General features: G+C 61.3%; 1 long non-coding RNA gene across 1 annotated transcript; it reads right to left on the bottom strand.

The window, feature by feature from the left end:
* Positions 1-640: 640 nt before the first annotated feature.
* Positions 641-987, bottom strand: LOC112952683. The gene is made up of 2 exons (XR_003250453.1): positions 867-987; positions 641-716 (listed from the first exon to the last, which is right to left on the bottom strand). It is a non-coding gene; the product is annotated as an uncharacterized LOC112952683 (long non-coding RNA).
* Positions 988-18,020: the final 17,033 nt, after the last annotated feature.

The following is an 18,020-nucleotide window of genomic DNA, read 5'->3' as shown; positions in this document are numbered from 1 at the left end:
AGCGCAGGGCGGCGCGTGGCGGGGGCCGGGGCTTTYGGCACACGGATGGAGTCCGGGTGTCCGCAGGGAGCCGGGGGAGCGGGTGGAGCTCGGCCCTGGGGCCTTGCCGGGCGCCGGCTGCAGCGCCGGGGCTGGGGCACTTCGGACCCCARCCTTGGTGTCGCTGAGCCCCTCGTGGTGCCGGCGCCGCGGCCGGTGGCTCAGTCGCGCTTCCTGCCTTCCCTGGGCCGGGCCGTGCCCTCCTTCCCCGCGGCCGACGCCAGCGGCTCCCAGGGCTTCTTGCCCTTCTGCTCTCCTCGCTGCTGCCTCCAGTCCCGCTTGCGGCCGTCCTCGCGCTCGGCCTTGGCGGGGCGGCTCTTGCCCTCGTCCTTCCGCTGCTCTTGGCGCTCCCTCCCTTCTCGCCTGCCCTCCTTGCCCTCCCGGCCCCGCTTCTTGTAGGGCTGCGGCTCTGGCTCCTTGGGCACCCTTGGGGATCTGCCAGCCTTGTCCTCAGGGGCCCTGTCCTTGGGTCGCACCTCCTTCCGGCTGCTCCTCTCTGTCGGGGCCGCACGACTTTCCCTGGGCTTCTCTTCTTTCCTCTCCGGACCTCTGGGCTTCTCTCGGCTCTTCTTCACCTCGACCTTGGCTGGAGGCTCCTCTGGTTCAGCTTCAGGCTCTTCCTCTTCATCCTCTGGCTCCAAGCGGCCAAACCATTTCTTGAAGATCCAGGGCTCAGCCTGCGAGGAGAGCCGAGCGGGCAGGGTGCCGGCGCCGGCCTCGTCCCTGCACCCCTGCTCTGGCCTTCCCAACCCATCCCCTGGGAGACGAGACACTCCCGCAAATGGGAAGTGCCCTGAAGCTGCTGCCCCCACCACTCCAGCCCATACCAGATTGCCGTCAGCGTCGCTGTCATCGTCCCTGTCCTCGTCACCATCAATGTCCTCCAACAGACTGCTCTCGGGCTCGACCGGTGGAGCGGCCACCACTTTGGGGATGTCCTCCTTGGTGTCGATGACTTCTAGGACAGGACTAGGGTGAGTCAACGCTCTGGGGAGGCCCAAGGGCATCTGTCTCTGTGCACACACAGAGACCAAGGCAGAGCACAGCTGCTTGGATGTCTCCGCCCGCCTCCATTACCTGCCTGTGCCCCCACAGTGCCCACCCTGGGGGCTGGTGCCAGTTTAGCACAGGGCTCCCGGGACCACCCCACTCAGCCACGGATTCCCCAGGCCCAGGCCCCATCTCCAGCCCAATGCAGAGGAGCAGGAYGGTGCCGACCCTACCGTGTGCGGGTGGCGGCGGCGGGGCCTGTCCCTCGCTGCTAATTCCTTCCCTGGAGCAGGGCGCTGCAAGAGAGAGGCCAGGAGGAGGCAGCAGGAGTGGACGTGGTGCTGGAGCGGGTCTGGCCACGCCGCCACGCCAGGGCTGCTGCCCGTCACCACACGGCGTGTTGGGCTGACAGTGGCTCTCGCAGTGACTTTGTGTCTCCCCAGCCCCCCTTGCCCCTGCAGAGACCCTGCACACTGGGCGCTGTCGAGGGGCTGGCACCCAGGGTTCATCCCCACAAGCCGCTGCCACTTCGCCCTACCCGAGCCCCTGTGAGCCCCAAGGGCGCCGTACTGGGCAGCAGAACGGGCCCCCCGGCTCCTCGCCCTGCCGGTCCCGCTCACCTTGGAGCACCTGGAAGCTGACGCTGAGCAGGGCCACGAAGGAGGCCACGAGGATGCATTTGTTGAGGGTGAGCCCTTCCCAGATGAGCGGCTCCTCCGCGGGGTCCAGGCTTTCGGGCTCCACTTCGCTCTTGACGGGGAGAGTCTTGGGCGCTGGGGAGCCAAAGGAAGGGAGCGTCACGGGGAGGGCAGGGACGTGGCAAGTGGCATCGCCCCTGTCTCAGGGCAGGGGCGGGCGCGATAGGTTTGTGCTGTGGAGAGGAGGGAGAAGGGCTGCTCGGGGGCCAGCAGAACCGCTCGGGCCGTGGCTCCGGGGCTCAAACAGTGTCAACCTGCCCTTGTTCCACTTTTCTCCACTCTGCCCCACCAGAGAACAAGTGGCAAAGCCCACAGGGAAGAGGAAGGACATYGGGCAGAGGACCTGCAAGTCCCATCCCCACTTCGGAGCGGCCACGTCCCCCAGTGCAGCGGAGCWCTCGGCGGCTACGGGGAGGAGCGTTTACCCCATCCCCGCTCCAGATCCAGCTGTGCTTTCYGGTCGGTCCTCAGCGGCAGCATGGGTGGGCTCTGTGCCCACCGTGGGGCCAGGTGGCTCTTTTCCTCGCGCACCTACCTTGGGGCCCAAGGGCGCTGCCTTTCGCTGCCTCCTTCTCCGCACGCTGCTTCTCCACCGCTTTCTGGTGGGCGCCGAGGGGCGCCGGCTCCGGCATGCTCAGCGCCCGCGCGCCCCGACCCTCCTGAGACACCACGTCGGGCCCTCCGTGCCTCTAGGCCCTGCGGGGGAGCGGGGGGATCAGAGCATCACCCGAGAGCACCCTCGAGGACACGGGCGGCGGGGCGGGCGGCAAGCAGGGCCGTGACCACGCGGGCTCGCCGGCGGGCTCCTGTCCCCTGCAGATTCGCACTCAGACTCTCTGAGGTCTAACAGGGCTGAGCGAACGCTGCAGCGCTGACTCAGCCCCTGGAGCCCCCAAAACGCTGGGGTACACACTGGCTTCATCTGCACCTGCGTGGCAGCCTCAAAAGCAACACAAGCAGCTTTTTTTTTTTTTTTTAGTTATTATTATTTGCTAGGACCAATTTGGCCACTAGCCGGCTCCCTGCTGCAGGGAAGGTGCCGGGTGCCACCCTGCTGGTGCGCGTGCACATGCACACACACATGCACACACGCACACACACACAGACACATACACACACACATACATGCGCACACACATGCACACACACATGCACATACACACGCACACATACATGCGCACATACACACACACGCACACATACATGTGCACACACATGCACACACACACACACATGCACACGCGCACACACACACACACACACACACACGTGTGTGCGCGGCTGCACCCGGGGAGGCAGCGCGGGGCAGCCCTTGGGCCCTGCCGGGTGCCAGCCTGGCACCCCATTGGGTGTAATCCTGGCTCCCCATTGGGTGCAATCCCCTGGATCCCACTGGGTTCTGTTCCCTGGGCCCCATTGGGTGCTGTCCCCTGGCACCCCATTGGGTGCAGTTCCCTGGGCCCCATTGGGTACTGTCCCCTGAGCCCCATTGGGTGCTCTCTCTTGGGCCCCCATTGGGTGCTGTCCCCTGGGCCCCATTGGGTGCTGTTCCCTGGGCTCCATTGGGTGCAGTCCCTTGGGCTCCATTGGGTGCAGTTCCCTGGCCCTGCTGGGTCCTCTCCTCCCTGCGGCCGGCAGCCGCCCCGTGTGTGCGTCACGGGCGCTGGACGGGTGCCCCGGCGCGGCTCAGTGACAGCGACAGCTGAACGGAGCCCCTTGGCTGTGGTGGGAGGAATGTGGGGCAGGTCCCTGCGCTCGCCCTGCTCCTGCCTAGGAGTTGGGATGGGGGGGGATGAGCCCCGGGTTTGCTCCCCACCAGGATCCCTCCCACTCAGCTACACAGACCAGTCGCGAGCAGCAGGCGCCAGGGCTGGTCCGAACCCGCTGCCCCCAGCACCCCGTCCTGGGCCACCAGGTGAGCAAAGCGCTGAGACCTGCAGCACCTTCACCAGAGGCCGTGCAGGCGACGGACGGAGCAAGCGGACGCAGATCTAAGACGGGCCCGAGAACCCTGCGCGCCCGCCCTGCGCTGCCCACCCTGCCCTGCCGCGGACCCCGCGCGGCGCCACCACTGCCGCTGCCCGAGCGCTTACATGGGAGCTGCTGCTCGCCCCGGCGCTGCTCCCCGGCACCCCGGCATCTGGAAAAGACAAACACAGCGGCTCCTGTTAAGCAGCAGCCCGGGAATCGCCAGCTCCTCTGGCCGCCACCAGCCGCCTGGCTGGGCACCCCAGGGCCCGTGAAAGCCCCGGGCCCGCTGGCCACGGCCCCCTGCCCTCTGCATCGCGGCGCCCGCTCGCAAGACTCGGCTCGAGCAGCAYGGGGTACAGGCTGCCGAGCCCCCAGATGTCCCCTTCCTGGGCGAGCTGAAGCGAAGTGAGGGACAGCGACGTTCCTGTCAAACACACAGGCCAGGATACACCAGGACACCTGGAAATCCGCTGKCTGGAAAGACATCGTTTGGGGACGGGAGGGCAGGCAAGGCTCAAGCCACAGCTTAGGCAGCAACACAGGCCCTGYCAGCTATTCCCATCTTCAGGATTTGAGCCACCTTAGGGGTCCCCTGCGCCCCCACACGACGTACACAGATGGACGGCATCTCCCCCTTCCAAAGAGAGCAGCAAGGAGGTGTCCAAGCTTCGCCCCCAAGCCCTACGCTTCCATGACTCTTTCCAGGTGGTAAATGGAAAAGAAAGCGACCCTGAGGAGGAGCCAGAGCTCTCTGGTGCCTCACTGCAGTGATGGGATTCAGTGGAGTCAGGAGCCTGCGGGGCTTCTCCTGAGTTATAGCTGTTACAGTCGGTCACTTTTGCATCTGCGGCTTTGGCAGGAGCCACAGCATTAAAGAAACCCCTGAASTGATCCCAACACAAAGAGGTCTCGGCTCTCCGAGCCCCCCGAGCGCAGCGCTCGCTCCACTGCGATCTGCGTGTTGCACCCACACAAGCCCTCAGCAGAAGCAGGAATTCCTGCCCCATTTGATCCAGAATCTGTTTGTTTTGTCCTGGTAGAACAAGGAATGTGGAGGAAAAAAACACCAGGGCCCGCGATGAAATCTAAAACATGATCCTGGAGCAAAATACATAAATAAAAGGAAACCTTTTGGCAGGGGTACAGTAGTCTAAAAGATCTTTGCTTTCAACACGGATACCAAACATGTCTCTGGTTGTGTTTGAGCAACACCGGGGATGGCAAGTCTGGTCTTTTCTCTTTTGGGAGGCCGTGGACCTGCCAGGAAGCCTTGGAGATTTTTGCTGGGAGGGCTCCTGGGCCCCRTCTGGAGCTCAGAGATGAAGCATTGTTGGCTAAGGAGGTTTTCTCCCAAGTGCTGCTCTTGTTTTGGAGTCACACAGACCTTCCCCAAACCTGGAGCCACTTCACGGCCCATGTTGTAGGGTTAATGCAAACACCGCTCCTCCTGCCTTTCAAACAGGAGTTAAATTCCCCGTTGAAGCATTTTTCTAACACAAGGGTCGACACTGCAAAGCCCAGGAGAGGAACAAGCCCCTGCTGCTCTTTGCCACCCTGGAAGCCGMTGTGCTGCCCCTCGCCACGCTCCCCATCGCCTTGTGAGCTCGCATGCCCGTCCTCTCCCCAGAGGCCCAGGGAGCCTTTCCGAGGCCTGCAGCAGGATCMTGCCTGGAGGCCACGCTCCCCGTCCTCACCTCCTTCCCTGGCCGCCTCCGAGCGCTCTCCGCCTGCCCGGGCAGCTCTTTGCTGGCCTCAGGATGGCCCAAGCCTGTGCCCAGCACCTCCCGCTGCCCTGGCACCTCGAGGGCCACTCGCTGCCCCGAGGGGATGAGGCAGCCGCGGCAGGAGGCAGCGGGATGGACGGCCCTTGCCTGGGGTCCCGGGGACCCGGAGGGAGCCACGGGCCCACGCGCGGCGGCTCCGGGAGTGCGGAGGGCGTCGCTTTCCCGACCCGCTCCCTCGCGCAGCCCTCGGGCGGCACCTCTGCCCGCGGCTGCAACACCGCGCGCTTCCACGCTGCGGCCTCCGCTCCCGCCGCGCCGCCCGGCCCCATCTCCGGGCCGGCTCCGGCTGGGCTCCGCATTCGGGGGTGGACGGGGACGSATCCTGCCCCGCTGCCCAACCCGCTCCCGCCCCCAGAGGCTCCTGCGCGGCCAGGCTGGGAGGCTCCTGCGCTGCGGCCGCCTCGTGGTGCGGCGCCGGCCCCAGCCCCGGCTCCGAAGGATGGGGCAGCCGCTGCGCGCGCCGCCCGCCCAGCGCCCCGCGGCCCTTCCTGCGTGGCGCCGACCGCCGTCCCCTTTCCGCGCGGCGCCGACCGCCGTCYCCCTTCCCACACGGCACCAACTGCCGTCCCCCGCGGCCCCAGCRCCGCCGTGGGCCCCGAGCTCCCGCCCGCCGATGGCACCGGCCAGCACGGGGGGCTCCGAGGCCGGCCAGGCCCTACCTGTGGCTCCGGCRCGGCCGCCTCGCCTGCCGCCGCCGCCGCCGCGGACGGACAGCGACAGCTGCCGCCCTCGGACGAGCAAAATAGCACCCAATGGCGGGCGCCGTGCGGCCGAGGCCGCCCCGCGCCCCGGCCTTAACCGGGCACGTCTCGCTTTTCTGCATGGGCTCTCGCCTCAGCGGGGCGGACGCGGGGCAACCGCRCTATTTAAAGGCGGCAGGACGCGGGCGCCCCTTGCCAGGGGAGCTCCCGCTCCCGCGGCGCTCCCCGATGCCCCCAGCTCTGCACGTGGCACCCTCTGGCTCCCATTATTGGCTTCAAAACAACTTCCAGGGCATTTTTTCCCCTTCCTATCCCTCCAGCGGCTGTTTCCCTGACGCRCGGGCATGACCTGGCGCGTGCCCAGGGCTGGAGGCTCCCCAGGGCTTCTCCCCAGGGCTGCAGCAAGAAGGGGCAGGGAGACACTTGCACCCTCGGCCAGGCCCTGGCAGCGCCACAGGGGCTCGGCCCATGGAGCCCAAGTCGGACCGCGGATTCCCCAAAGCAGGGCTGCCCTGCGGGCACACGCCACGCTTGCCCTYGCGGGGCAGCCCAGCTTTTCCCTGCCGCCCGCTCCTCAGGGAGGCAGCGAGGGAGGCCCGGGGGCTCTGCAGGAGGCCGCCACGGAGCGGCAGCCCCGCRCGGTCCTGCTCACGGAGCGGCTCCGGGCGGGCGCCTGCATTCCCGGGCAGGGATTTCGCCTCGTGGCAGAGGCAGCACGAAGCCCTTGCTGAGGTGTAAATAACRCCGCAGAGGCTGAGCCCAAGTGGAGGAAGTGACGCAGCTCCCAACAAAGACCTAGTCGCGTGCCAGGGCTGCGGGCTCGCGTGCCAGTGGTAGATTTTTTTTCTTTGTTTTATTCCCACTCCGGGACAGTCAGGAGGGGAATATTTGCTTTACAGGGATGCGATGGAAGCAGAAAAGYGCAAGCAGGACAACTCAAAATCCCTTCTGTTCCCGCTTATCCATGACTCAGGGGCCCCTTGCAGAAGTGCAATCTTGCCCTGTCTCCTGTAGAGCAGCTCGTCTTCCCAGGGGACAAGAAAAGGGCATTGCGGGATCCATGTCCGCAGGCTAGTGGAGGCCAAGCAGCTCATTGTCCCGGAGCAGGGACATGGGACTGGGATCTGCCCTCCCATCCCCACCRTGGGGGCTTTCAACACACATTTCCTGCAGCAAGGAGGGCCCATGGGTGTTTCTGCCTCCACATGTTTCACTCCAAATGCTCCTTGGCCAAATGCAAAAGYTTCTGTCACCACCACACAACTTAAACCAGGAGGACAGTGATTCCGAGGGGCCGGTGCTTCTCTAATTCCTCGCAATTCCCCTCCCTCCCTGCATGCCTCCTCCCTGAGATGATCGGGGACCATTTTTGCTTGGAGAAGGGCAGTTAAAGCCTTGGCACGCGACCGGTGGAGCAGCACGAGAGGGTAACGAGTCAACACGCCAGACCAGGGTCCGGCCACCCACGGCCTCTGCTCAGCGCTCAGGCTAAAGATCCGCTCTCCGGCTTTGGCTCATCCAAGCCCATCCGTCCTGCCCACCTTGCCGGGTGCGGGGCGGCGGGTCCGCGTGGACCGGGCCATGCTGCAGCCTCTCCTCGCTGCTGTGGCCACGCTCGCTGTCCCCCACTGGCCACAATCCTCCTTCGCGCTGTCTTTAACAGCTCACAGTTAAAAGGCAATCATCAAGCCATAAAATTAGTCACTGATTATTTTCGGCGCCAGTTAGTTCTGGTGAGGAATTTTCCTGTTTCTCCACCGCAGTTAGTCCGCTCTTCGCAGAGCCCAGTTCTCCCAGTCCTGCCTCCTGCTCCTGGCACCCGTCCACAGCAGGGCAGAGGCTGAAGGCCAGTCGTGGGGATGGGGCTGACGCGGTGCCGGGTGCTGGTCTGGATGCCTCCCTGTGGGCACCTCCAGGTGTTTCCACCCCCTGGCTGCACGGTCGGTGCCGTCCCCGACTACCCCAGAGCCATCCAGCTGGATTCTCCCCACCTGGAGAGCAGTAATCTTCCTCCAGTCCTGTTATCCTCCATCCCCACACACAGGCAGAGTCAGGCTCTCACCCTCATTTAATGATGGGAGTCTCAGTGTCGTCCTGCTGAGTCCAAGCTGATGTTCTTGCGGTCTTCTGRTGCCTGAAAGTTCCTGATGTCTCCGAGCGTGGCCTGGGCTGGGGCACAGACTGACAGGGAGTTCAGGGACACAGCGAGGAGGCCGCTTGCTGCTAAATTCCCATTTCACCTGGCCCGTGGTGCCAGGCTACCGCATGCGTGGCCAGGAAGGCACCACTAGTGAAGGCCACGAGGCATTGCAGGCACCCACTGCAGCCCCGCTGCCTACGCCAGGCCCCGCAGTGCTGCTCGAGCGAGGCCCAGCTCCGGGTCGGCACCATGCCCAGGCCCTGGCGCGCTGGGGCAGCCTCGGCGATGCCCCTCCAGCTGCCAGGGGAGCCCGGTGCCGCCGGCAGCCAAACCAATACCCGCAGGAGGTGCATGTGGCCCTGGGGCCGGGCGCTGCACGGGCTCGTTGCTGGCGCTGCGTGCTTCGTGGCCCTCCGCCCTGCTGGCAGAGGTGCTCGGGCTTTGCCACTGGGCTCAGCAGGGATCAGAGGTGGCAGCGGGCTGAGGAAGGCTCCCATCCTCACCATTTCAGGGGGAAAGCAGGTGAAAGAGCCCGCCAAGCCCTTGCGCTATCCAAACCCAGAAGGTGCAGGTGTCCCCGTAGCAGCCTGGCCGCAACCCAGTGCTGCCAACAATGTTCTGCTGACCTAAAATTCCTCTTTCGTCTGCATCCAGCAGTCAGCCAAGGACAGTTGTGCAATAGCTGTGTGTCGAGACGCAGACGCCGCCTCCTCGCCCTGGGCTACAAGACATCAGTGTCAGCCAGAGAGACGATTTCTCTGGCAATTAGGAGAACCGCAGACCTTTGTGAGCACTGTCATTATCTGGGAACACTCGGGAAGTTACAGGAAGCAGAGAGACCCTTTTGGGCTGCCAACTGCGGATCTCCTGTCAAATCGCAATCTATCAGCACAGAAGATTGGAGATACATTAAGCTAGGCAATCTCCTCATGGAGGTGCAGCTAATTGCAAGCTTGGGGCCTTCTGGAAGCTGCGCGTGGCTTCGTGYCACCGGGCGTCATCGCGGGGTTGGGTAACGTTTCCTGACAGCCTGGGAGGGAGCCAGCGAGACAGAGCGGGAGCCCTTGGCGCAAGCCGGTGCCCACAGTGGTGACCTGCACGGGCAACGCTGTGCTGGTGCAACGCCCCGTCCGGTTGCTCGCGAGTCCCAGCCCCGACAGCATCAGCTACGGGARTATCTAGTTCTCCAGAACGGTCACAAGGACTCTGGCCTGGGCTTTGCCCTGTAGCTTCGGTGCTGCTGTCACCGGGGAAGGCAGGAAATCCCAGCCGAGGTCTGTCCCTCACCTGTGGCCAGGTGGAAGTGGCCGAGGAGGAGAAAGGAGCTCCGTGGGATTTGTGCGTCTCGGGCCAGCCTGGGGTTGAGGAGATCACAGCTTGTAGAGTCTTTGAGGCTCTTCTCTGTCTTCCTCTCATCCAGGGCTTGTAGCTGCGGGTGAGCTTGTTGGAACAGCAAGCCAGGAAGATTATAAGTCTTCTTTTGAAGGCAAAGACATCCCGTGAAGCAGGCTGGGAAGATGTGACACCACAGGTCTTTAGGAATGATGTGGAGTCTACCATGATGCCAAAAACCAGGCACCGGGAGAAGTGCCTGTGGGCACGTTCTCCCAGCAGAAGATCGCAAAGATAATTCCACCCATGCCAGAAATGCTCTCCCACTGCTCTGCTATCTTTCCAGCACTATCAGCAGCATCTCACGGCTTTAAGAGCCTGTGTTGTCTCGTAACTGCTGCTAGTAGTGACAGCTGGTGACAGGCCCTGGCGCCGCTCAGCTCCCGCGGGACGAGGAGCGGTCGTTGCCCAGGTGCTCGGGGATCGGCAGGCAGAGGGACYCTGGCCAGCCCCAGTGCCTGGAGCTGGGAACGGCAATGGAAGACTCAAGGTCAACCAGGTCACCTGCGTCAGTGGCCACGCAAGGCACATCCCCGCAGGGCACCCAGAAGGGTCTCCAGGCTCCCTGACTCCACCAAAAAGGTGAAGTTCTGGTCTGGTGACAAGAAGTGTCGATGTCATTTGTGTTTTATCCATTAGGAGGAGGAGGGGACGTGGCTGAAAACCGGCCCGGCAGACCAGGGACACTGCTATGGCCTCCTGCCAACACKAATCACCCTTCATGCTGAGACGGTGAAAAAGCAGCTGCTCAGATAACATGGACAGATCCAGCCAGGCTGYGGTCTGCTCTCAGGTCCTGGCCTTGCAGGTGGCCCCAACAGGGCTCCTGGGTTCAGTTACCAGCCTCAGCCCCAGGGCTGGCCGCGGCTTGGACCTCCCAGCACCATTACAAGACATCTTTCCACGGCATGACTCCATCCAAGCGGGAAGAGCGCGGGACGCCTAGATGTTCTGCGGTCAACGTGGTGGCAACCCAGGCCATGGGGAAGGTCTCCGGTGCCCTCCGTGCCAGGCCCATGATCACACKCAGGTGAATAACACTTGTAACCCACCAGGCCTCCAAAAGACCTCGTGGAGCAGGGCTCTGGCGGCAGAGCTTCTCGCCAGGCTCCCTGTGATCTCCCCAAAAGCCGTCGAGAACATTGATCCTGTTGCATCCTGCATGATCTATATCTCTTTGGAGTGGTGCTACATTAAAGCCAATCTGATCACACTGTGTGACCACGTGATCACACCACGTGTGACCTAAATACTCTGAGTTATGAATCTCGGAGGTTTTCCCTCGCTTTGCTTGGCAGAATGAGCAGCATTCAGGTCAGCTGGAACAGGAGAGGCCGGATCCCATTAAAGGCTACTTTTAGTCTCGGCTGCTTTCAATAATTGTTCCATTATATGTTTCCTCACAGCCCAGCACTGCTTTGGGCTAATCATTATTCTCTTTGAAGATTTGCAGCCGTTGGTACCTCCGAGGAGGATACAAGCAAGTGACTGTGTTTGAACATGACATTTCACACGAGCTGTCCTTGGAAGTGCTGTTTGGGGACAGGGAAACAGGCCGCGGTGTTTGTCCTTTAAAGGGGTCCCGCTGGGAGCTGTTGCTCTGCGAGAGTAGAGCTCAGCTAGTCTGAAATGCGGACACCGGGGGAAACTGAGGTGAAAGGGGCTCGAGGGCAAAGCAAGTGGCAGGGGAAGGGGTGCTGGGCAGCCTCCCGGCTCCAGGAGCAGCCTGGGAATCATGTCCCAGCAATCCGAACTTTGGTCCTTCTTGGCTTCAATCAGCGAGGTTGCAGCCTGTGACCGTGCCGGCCCGGCGGCACCTGCAGCTCCCACCCTGCCTCCACCTGGGCCGCGCGCTCATGCAGGCGCCGCTCTCCCCTCGGCGTCCGCGTGGCGAAGCAGCCAGCGGGCTCCGATTTCACCRTAATCCCTGAGCCACCAGCGGCCGGGTCATGTTCTTGACCCAGGCCAAGGCTGCAGCCCCGTCCTCTAACCTAAACACAGGCTAAACCACCGATCTGAGGTCCTCTTGCCCCACGAGAGAGTCTCCGTGCTCCCTCCATCGTGGCAGCCTCTCTCTGCCCTTGATCCACCTCTGGCCCATCTTTTTGGCCCATCTCTTTGCAGGATGACRGTAGGAGATCAAATCCTACTCCCCTCTCACCTCTTTGGTCCACAAGCCATAAAAAGAGCCTCACCTGGGGCTCCGGCTTGCCCTGACCCCATTAATAACCCTGCCAAGTCCCGGCGGGATCGCGCAGTCATTTAGAAAGCAATCAGGCCACGTCGAAAAAAGCTCCTTGCTGTCGCTCTGTCATTGCAGGAAGGACGTTCGCAGCTCTCAGGAGCCTCTCAGCAAGGTCAGGAGCAGCTCCTGGAGCTCAGGGCCTYGCGGAGGGCGCCTGCCCCGAGCCCCTTTGCCCTGCCTGGGCTACGGGGCAGGAGGGAGGCCGTTTTCCTCTCTTTGGGGTTACGTGGGTCATAAAAGTACAAAGTGCACCTGCAAGTACAGCTGAATTCCCTGCAGCAAAGGCAAAAATAACCCTCCCAACCACAAGGAGCCCCTCCACTGAYGTTTCCCAGTGTCTTCTTGCTCCTCCACCTCCCTCTCTGCTTTTCATGTTTGAGTAATTTCTCTCTCTCTGTTGTTACCAGACAACCAAACCCCAGGTTAATATTCAGGAGCCTTCAAAGACAACGCACAAAGTTTCACACCCCGTGGCTTGCCTGCTCTCCCTGCTCCACATCATTCATTTCTGGTTCCTCTCTGATGGAGGAGGAAGGCTGAAAAGGGTCGATTTCTGCTTTCTTAAGAGAAGTTTCCCCTTGACAACATCAGGACAGGCTCCTGCTCTGGGATTGCTGGACTCTCTAAGGAGAGTCCTAGGGTCCCCATGGATGTGTTTTGTTACCTCTGAGATCTGGAAGCTCTGAGGGTGCCTTTCCTTCTCCAAAATTTGAGCTCATCTGCAAATCAGTTGACAATACAGAACACAGAAAAGGCAGAAGTTTGGGGACGAGATTTTTGAGGAAAATTCCCTTCTGCTCTCAGCTTTCAGTCTCCTTACTTGCAAAAAGCCAAACGCGATACATTATGAATATTAACAAGAACCAAACCACTTAGACCTTAAAATAGCWGCAAAAACCCTTTCCAAAGCTGCAATCTAAATTATTCAGTTTTCTCTCCTTTTTGCCCACTATCTCTAGCATTAACCTGCCGATGGGTTTTTGTCTTCCACTGCAGCAGTGCAAACACATAAACATTCATGTCTTGCCCTCCCCAAGGCCTGTAGGAGCTGYGGGGCTCCGGGATCGCCTGGCTAAAACAAAACCCATGTTTAATTAATTAATTGAATTAACTAATTCATGGGATCCATGGGGCCCAGCGAGATTTGCAAGGGGATCACCGAGCTGTGGCTCTCGGGCATCAAAAAGGCCGGTGTTTCAGACGGATGCTCCTGTAAACCAGCCTCCTGCCACTGGAAGAAACAGGGGTTCTGGAAGCGCTGTGGGGCGCCTGCCGGGGTTAACACAGGCTTAGGCAGAAGGTTTTTATGAGAAGATGCAGGAATGAAACCTGGATGGAAACAGGTCCTTTCCCCCGAGGCTGCTGCTCCGCAAAGGCACTTGGGCAGCTCCGCATGAGGGCCCACGGAGTTAGGCAATCCTGGTTCATCTTTAGCAACAGGCACCGTTTTTGGAGCTATTTCCTCACTGAAATAACACAGTGAAGGGAGCACAAAGGCGCATGCTGACTCCTGACCCTCCCTTTTTACCTCCTTGAAGACCGCTTGGCTGAGCAAGGGCRGCGCAGGTCCAGCACCTTGTGCTCCATCCCGGGGCAGGAGGCAGCGATCGCTCCTCGGATGGCAGGAGCCCAGCTCAGCGCAGACCGGCTTGCTTCCCGTGAGCGGCTACAGCACCAGTCTGGTATTTCTTGGCAGAAAGGCAGAGAGTAACGAAAGGCGCCCCAGGACGGGGCAGGTAGGAGCAGAGACGCATGCGGGAAAGGGCAGGGTGCCGCTGGCTGCTTTTGTGTGCAGCCAGYGAGGACTGAGCCAGGGGCCCGCGGGCTGTGGTAGTAACAGCTATTTCAAGTGATGATGGAATTATTCAGCAATGGCAACGCTCCCGCACGGGCGGGCRGGAGAGCAGGAGATGATCCCCTCCTTGGCAACCTTATCCCAGCAGCAAGGAGCTCARCATCCCCTCCAGTCAGGCACTGTCCCCTGCTCGCACCCTCTTRCCTCCTGTCTAGAAACTCCTTAAATGTCCAGAAATGCACTAAAACTTTTGTCCTGCAGCTCGGCTAAAGGACCAGAGACCTGGACCTGGTGCAGGCTCCATCCTGGTGACGAAAACCCAGGCACAGAGGTCAGCACGGGACTTAGGCCAGGGCAGAAGGCCGGGGGCGGGGGCCGGACCACGGCCCCCTCCCAAAGCAGAGCCCTGCAGAGCTGCTGCCAGCTCCAGCTCCGCACAGCAGCACGAGGGATGCCGCATGCTCAAGATCCAGAGACACTTAACAGCAAAAGCAAGAGTCACTTCATCTTTCACCACCTCTGTCCCCCCGGAGATTTGGGGCAGCTCGGTCCCCCCCTGCGCCCCCAGCGAAGCTTTGGGAACGAGCGTGTCTGAGAAGCCCCACGTACCAGCTGGAAGCCAACTAGCGACACGCACCCCAGCCAAGGAGGGGGACTGGGCGCCCCATGCTCCGCGCGTCCCTGCTGCAGCGGGGGCTTGGACCGGATGATCTCGAGAAGCCCCTTCCAACCTCAACCACGCCGGGATTCCGTGAAATCTCCCCATYGTCACCATTGGCCTCTTCTCCTTTCGAGTCCCTAGGATGAGGAACAGAAGCTGTGGAGGCCCAGCAGGTCAGCACGCCTTTTGCTGTGCATGTTGCTCTTCTGTTCAGAGGTGGATGATCTCATTGGAGAGGAATCAAAGGCAGCGAAGCATTTTTTGCAGGTGAATGAGCAACACGGCCAGGCTGAGAGTTACGGGGCAAGACGAAACAGCTCCCAGTGCGAGGCAGAGCTTGGGCTTGGCCACAGAGAGGTTTGAAGTTCTGCGCTGCCTCGTGGGAATTTCTTTTAATGGCACCTTGAGGAGGTGTGTTGGTGAATAATTGCTCCACAGCAGGTCCAAGATGTGAATAATTTTCCAAGAATAAAGGTTAAAAGCCTAGATGTTCCAGTGAAGGGCACTCTATAAATAGGACTAACCAGGCAGGGCAGTGGGAATAAGTGGTGAAAGCTTCATGTGGACAAGAGACGGGAATGGTCAGACTCATACCCTGGGATCAGCCATGTGACCACCTCTGCCAAGCAGATGTTTTACAAAAGCTAACGYCGCACGGAGCGTCCTCTGCATTTGCTGATGCCCCTCAGGCCGTCGCTTCTCGGGTTGCCTGTCTGGAACACGAGTGTCCAAAACAGTCTTGCCCAAACGATGTGCGACTCGGCTCGACCCTGGACAGGAACACGGTGCCGAGGGACGAGGCGGCGGAGAGCGGAAAGTGGGTGCTGCTCAACTCGGCACAGGGGGTGACTTCTGCGGCCAGAGGGAGCAGAAGGGCCTGGTTTGCTCCCAATTGCCGTTCTTCATCCCCTCCATCCTCACCACTGCTGTTTCTCTCTTACTGGACACAACTAGCTGCGTAAGCGTTCAAATTGGTGGGATGACAGATAGCAAGATCCTATACACTCGGTTTCTTTAAAAACAACAAAGAGACGAGACTTAAAACCTACCCTAATGACCTATACACAGTAACAGGCTGAAAAAGAGCTAATGCTGCTCTGGGATCTACACGTCAGGGTGGATATAACTCTACAAATGTCAGCTCAGGGTTTACAACGGTAAAAAGCAAGGGAGCACTCGTGCCCCGCCGCATCGCGCGATGCTGGAGCCCCTTTGCAGCCCGGCGGTGGAGCCAAGTGCAGGAACGTGGTGGAAAAGGACTTCAAGGATTGCGCGGAGGGGCTGCCCGAGGGGCTCCCCACGGAGCTGCAGGCCACGAGGTGCCCGCTGGCACCGTCCCGCCTGCCCTGCAGCCTTGTCCTCGCTGCGGAGGTGCCAGCCCAGCACTGGCAGATGATTTATGGGAGCCTGACAGCTGGGTCAGACGCGGGTCCAAAGCGGGTTAGACGCGGGTCCAAGGCTGCACAGCAAAACAGAGTTCCCGTAAATTACTCGGGTAAGGCTTTTCATCAAAGTTTAACAGCACGAGGCATGATTCACGAGGAACCTGTAATGTTTAATTAAAGGGGGRGAAGCAAGCCTTCTGTGAAACACTTCCAGATCCCATGCCAGGCTCATCGCTGACTTAATTTACGGAACATAACCAGGCTAAGAAAACGGCCTCGGTGCTAAAGTCAGGAACCTTTTGCCAATTTGCCATCCAACGGCTGTGCAAAGGGAGGCTGATTTACAAATTTCAAAACAAAACGAAAAGGGAGATGGGTGAAAGTGTAGCAAGGAAATAGCAAACGAGTCGCCTGGTGGCTCCGCATGGGAGGATCTAACCAGTTCCCCACTACAGCCGGTACTTTGGCTACCAGGCGCCCACTTTCTACCCCTTCGCGTGAAGATCATTGGTCTCCTACACTCGTAAAACTCCAGATCGGCCTGAATTACAGGTCCCTCCAGCTCCTAACCCAAGGTATCTAAATCTGGGTTAACTCCAGGGAAAGCAACAGGATTGCTTTGTGTTTGCAGCAGCGGCACCCATGTCCCCCGGGCAGGGAATGTTCCTCCCATGTCCCCGGGGCTCGGGTCTGGCCGCACGCGGGGCTCTGAGCGCAGAGCTGCCTGTGCCACGCCGCAAAGGGATTCTCATCACTCTGACCCAAAGTGCTGAGGGGCCGCTTCCCCTGTGCAGCTGGTGGCTCCCATGATCTTGTTCCTTCATTTCTGCGAGGCATCGTTTCCAGTGCCAGGAAGGCAGTGGCTGCRCTGCGGGGTGCGGGGGAGGCGGCGACCCAGGCCCCTGTGAGCAAGCGCTCGCAAAGGGAGTCTCACCCGCGTAAGCCGAGCTTGGCCCCAGCCCCGGCTCCCAGCACCGCCTGCCCCGGCGCTTCCAGCAGCCGGACGGTGAAGCGGGACTGTGAGCAAGACCCAAAAACTGTGGAAAACTGGATACACCGCTGGCAGTGTGTCCATCCGTCCCTAAATAGAGCGACTCTCCGCTTACACCGGAGAGAGGGATGGGAGGAATCTGAAACCACTAAGGGAGAGGTCACAAGAAGGGAGAGTGACTTGYGCTCGGCTGCTGCTTCCCGAGCTCTCCGCTGTCCTGCGCGGCCCGGCAGGACGCACAGAGCCGAGGCAGCGCCAGGCTGCCAAGGGAAGGGGGAAAGGGAATGCCAGGACAGCCGGCGGTTTGCAGGAGAGGACTCCAGCCGCCATACTTGCCATCCCTGCGCACGTCAGGATCTCACAGGGAAGCTGCATTTGGGAACTCTAGAAGAAAAGGGTAGCTCATGCCACGTCCCTGAACACGGCCCCCCTGCAGCATCAGCAACTTCCATCCCGCCCGGCGCYGCTTCCCGGGAGGGTTCTGCCTTTCCCGGCTCCGTGGGCAGCCGCGGGCAAGGGCTCCTCCCGTGACGGCTGCGGCCCATGGATGAGCCGGCGCCAAACGGAACTGTTTCCCGCTTGGAGACAGAAAGGCAGGGAGATAAGTGAACCCGGAACCATTTTAGTGAACCTGGAACTGTTTTTGGCTTGGAGACATTAAGGCAGGGAACTAAGTGAGCCCGGTTGGCCGGGCCGGGGCGAGYGCGGCACTGGCCGTCCCGCACGGAGCAGCGCCGCGCCAGCCAAGAGGGCAGAGAGCAGCCCCAATGGCCCGAGCGTCCCGAGCGCTGCAGTTTTTCTGCTCTTTTGTTGTCCAAGCAGAGAGAAAAGCAGCAAGGAGCACGGAGGAGGGGGAGCTGGACGGAGCGGGGGTGGCAGGAGCGGGAAATGCAGGAGAGAGAGGAGAACCCAAGCACAAACGAGCAGAGAACACCCGGAGTGTGGAGAGGAAAAATGACGAGAGGAGGGCGGCTCTGGAGCAGCTTGGGAAGGGCCCGGGGAGCAGCGGGGACGGAGCCCAGGAAGGAYGGCGGCCCCAGAGCCCAGGCAGGACAGTGGCCCTGGCCCCGCTGCCGTGCGCAGGGGAAGGGCCCTGCGGGTGTGAGCAGGGGCGGCAACGCCGTGAGGCCTCCTCCGCCGCGAGGCCTCCTCCGCTGTGAAGCATCCACCACCGCGAGGCCTCCGCCACCACAAGGCCACAGGGCCTCCACTGCCACAGGGCCTCCAC

Source organism: Nothoprocta perdicaria, unplaced genomic scaffold (genome assembly GCF_003342845.1).
Source record: "Nothoprocta perdicaria isolate Ctin4 unplaced genomic scaffold, notPer1 scaffold_400, whole genome shotgun sequence".
Lineage (NCBI taxonomy): Eukaryota > Metazoa > Chordata > Aves > Tinamiformes > Tinamidae > Nothoprocta > Nothoprocta perdicaria.
Note: the sequence above shows the minus strand (reverse complement) of the source record. Positions and strands in the feature narration are given on the sequence as shown.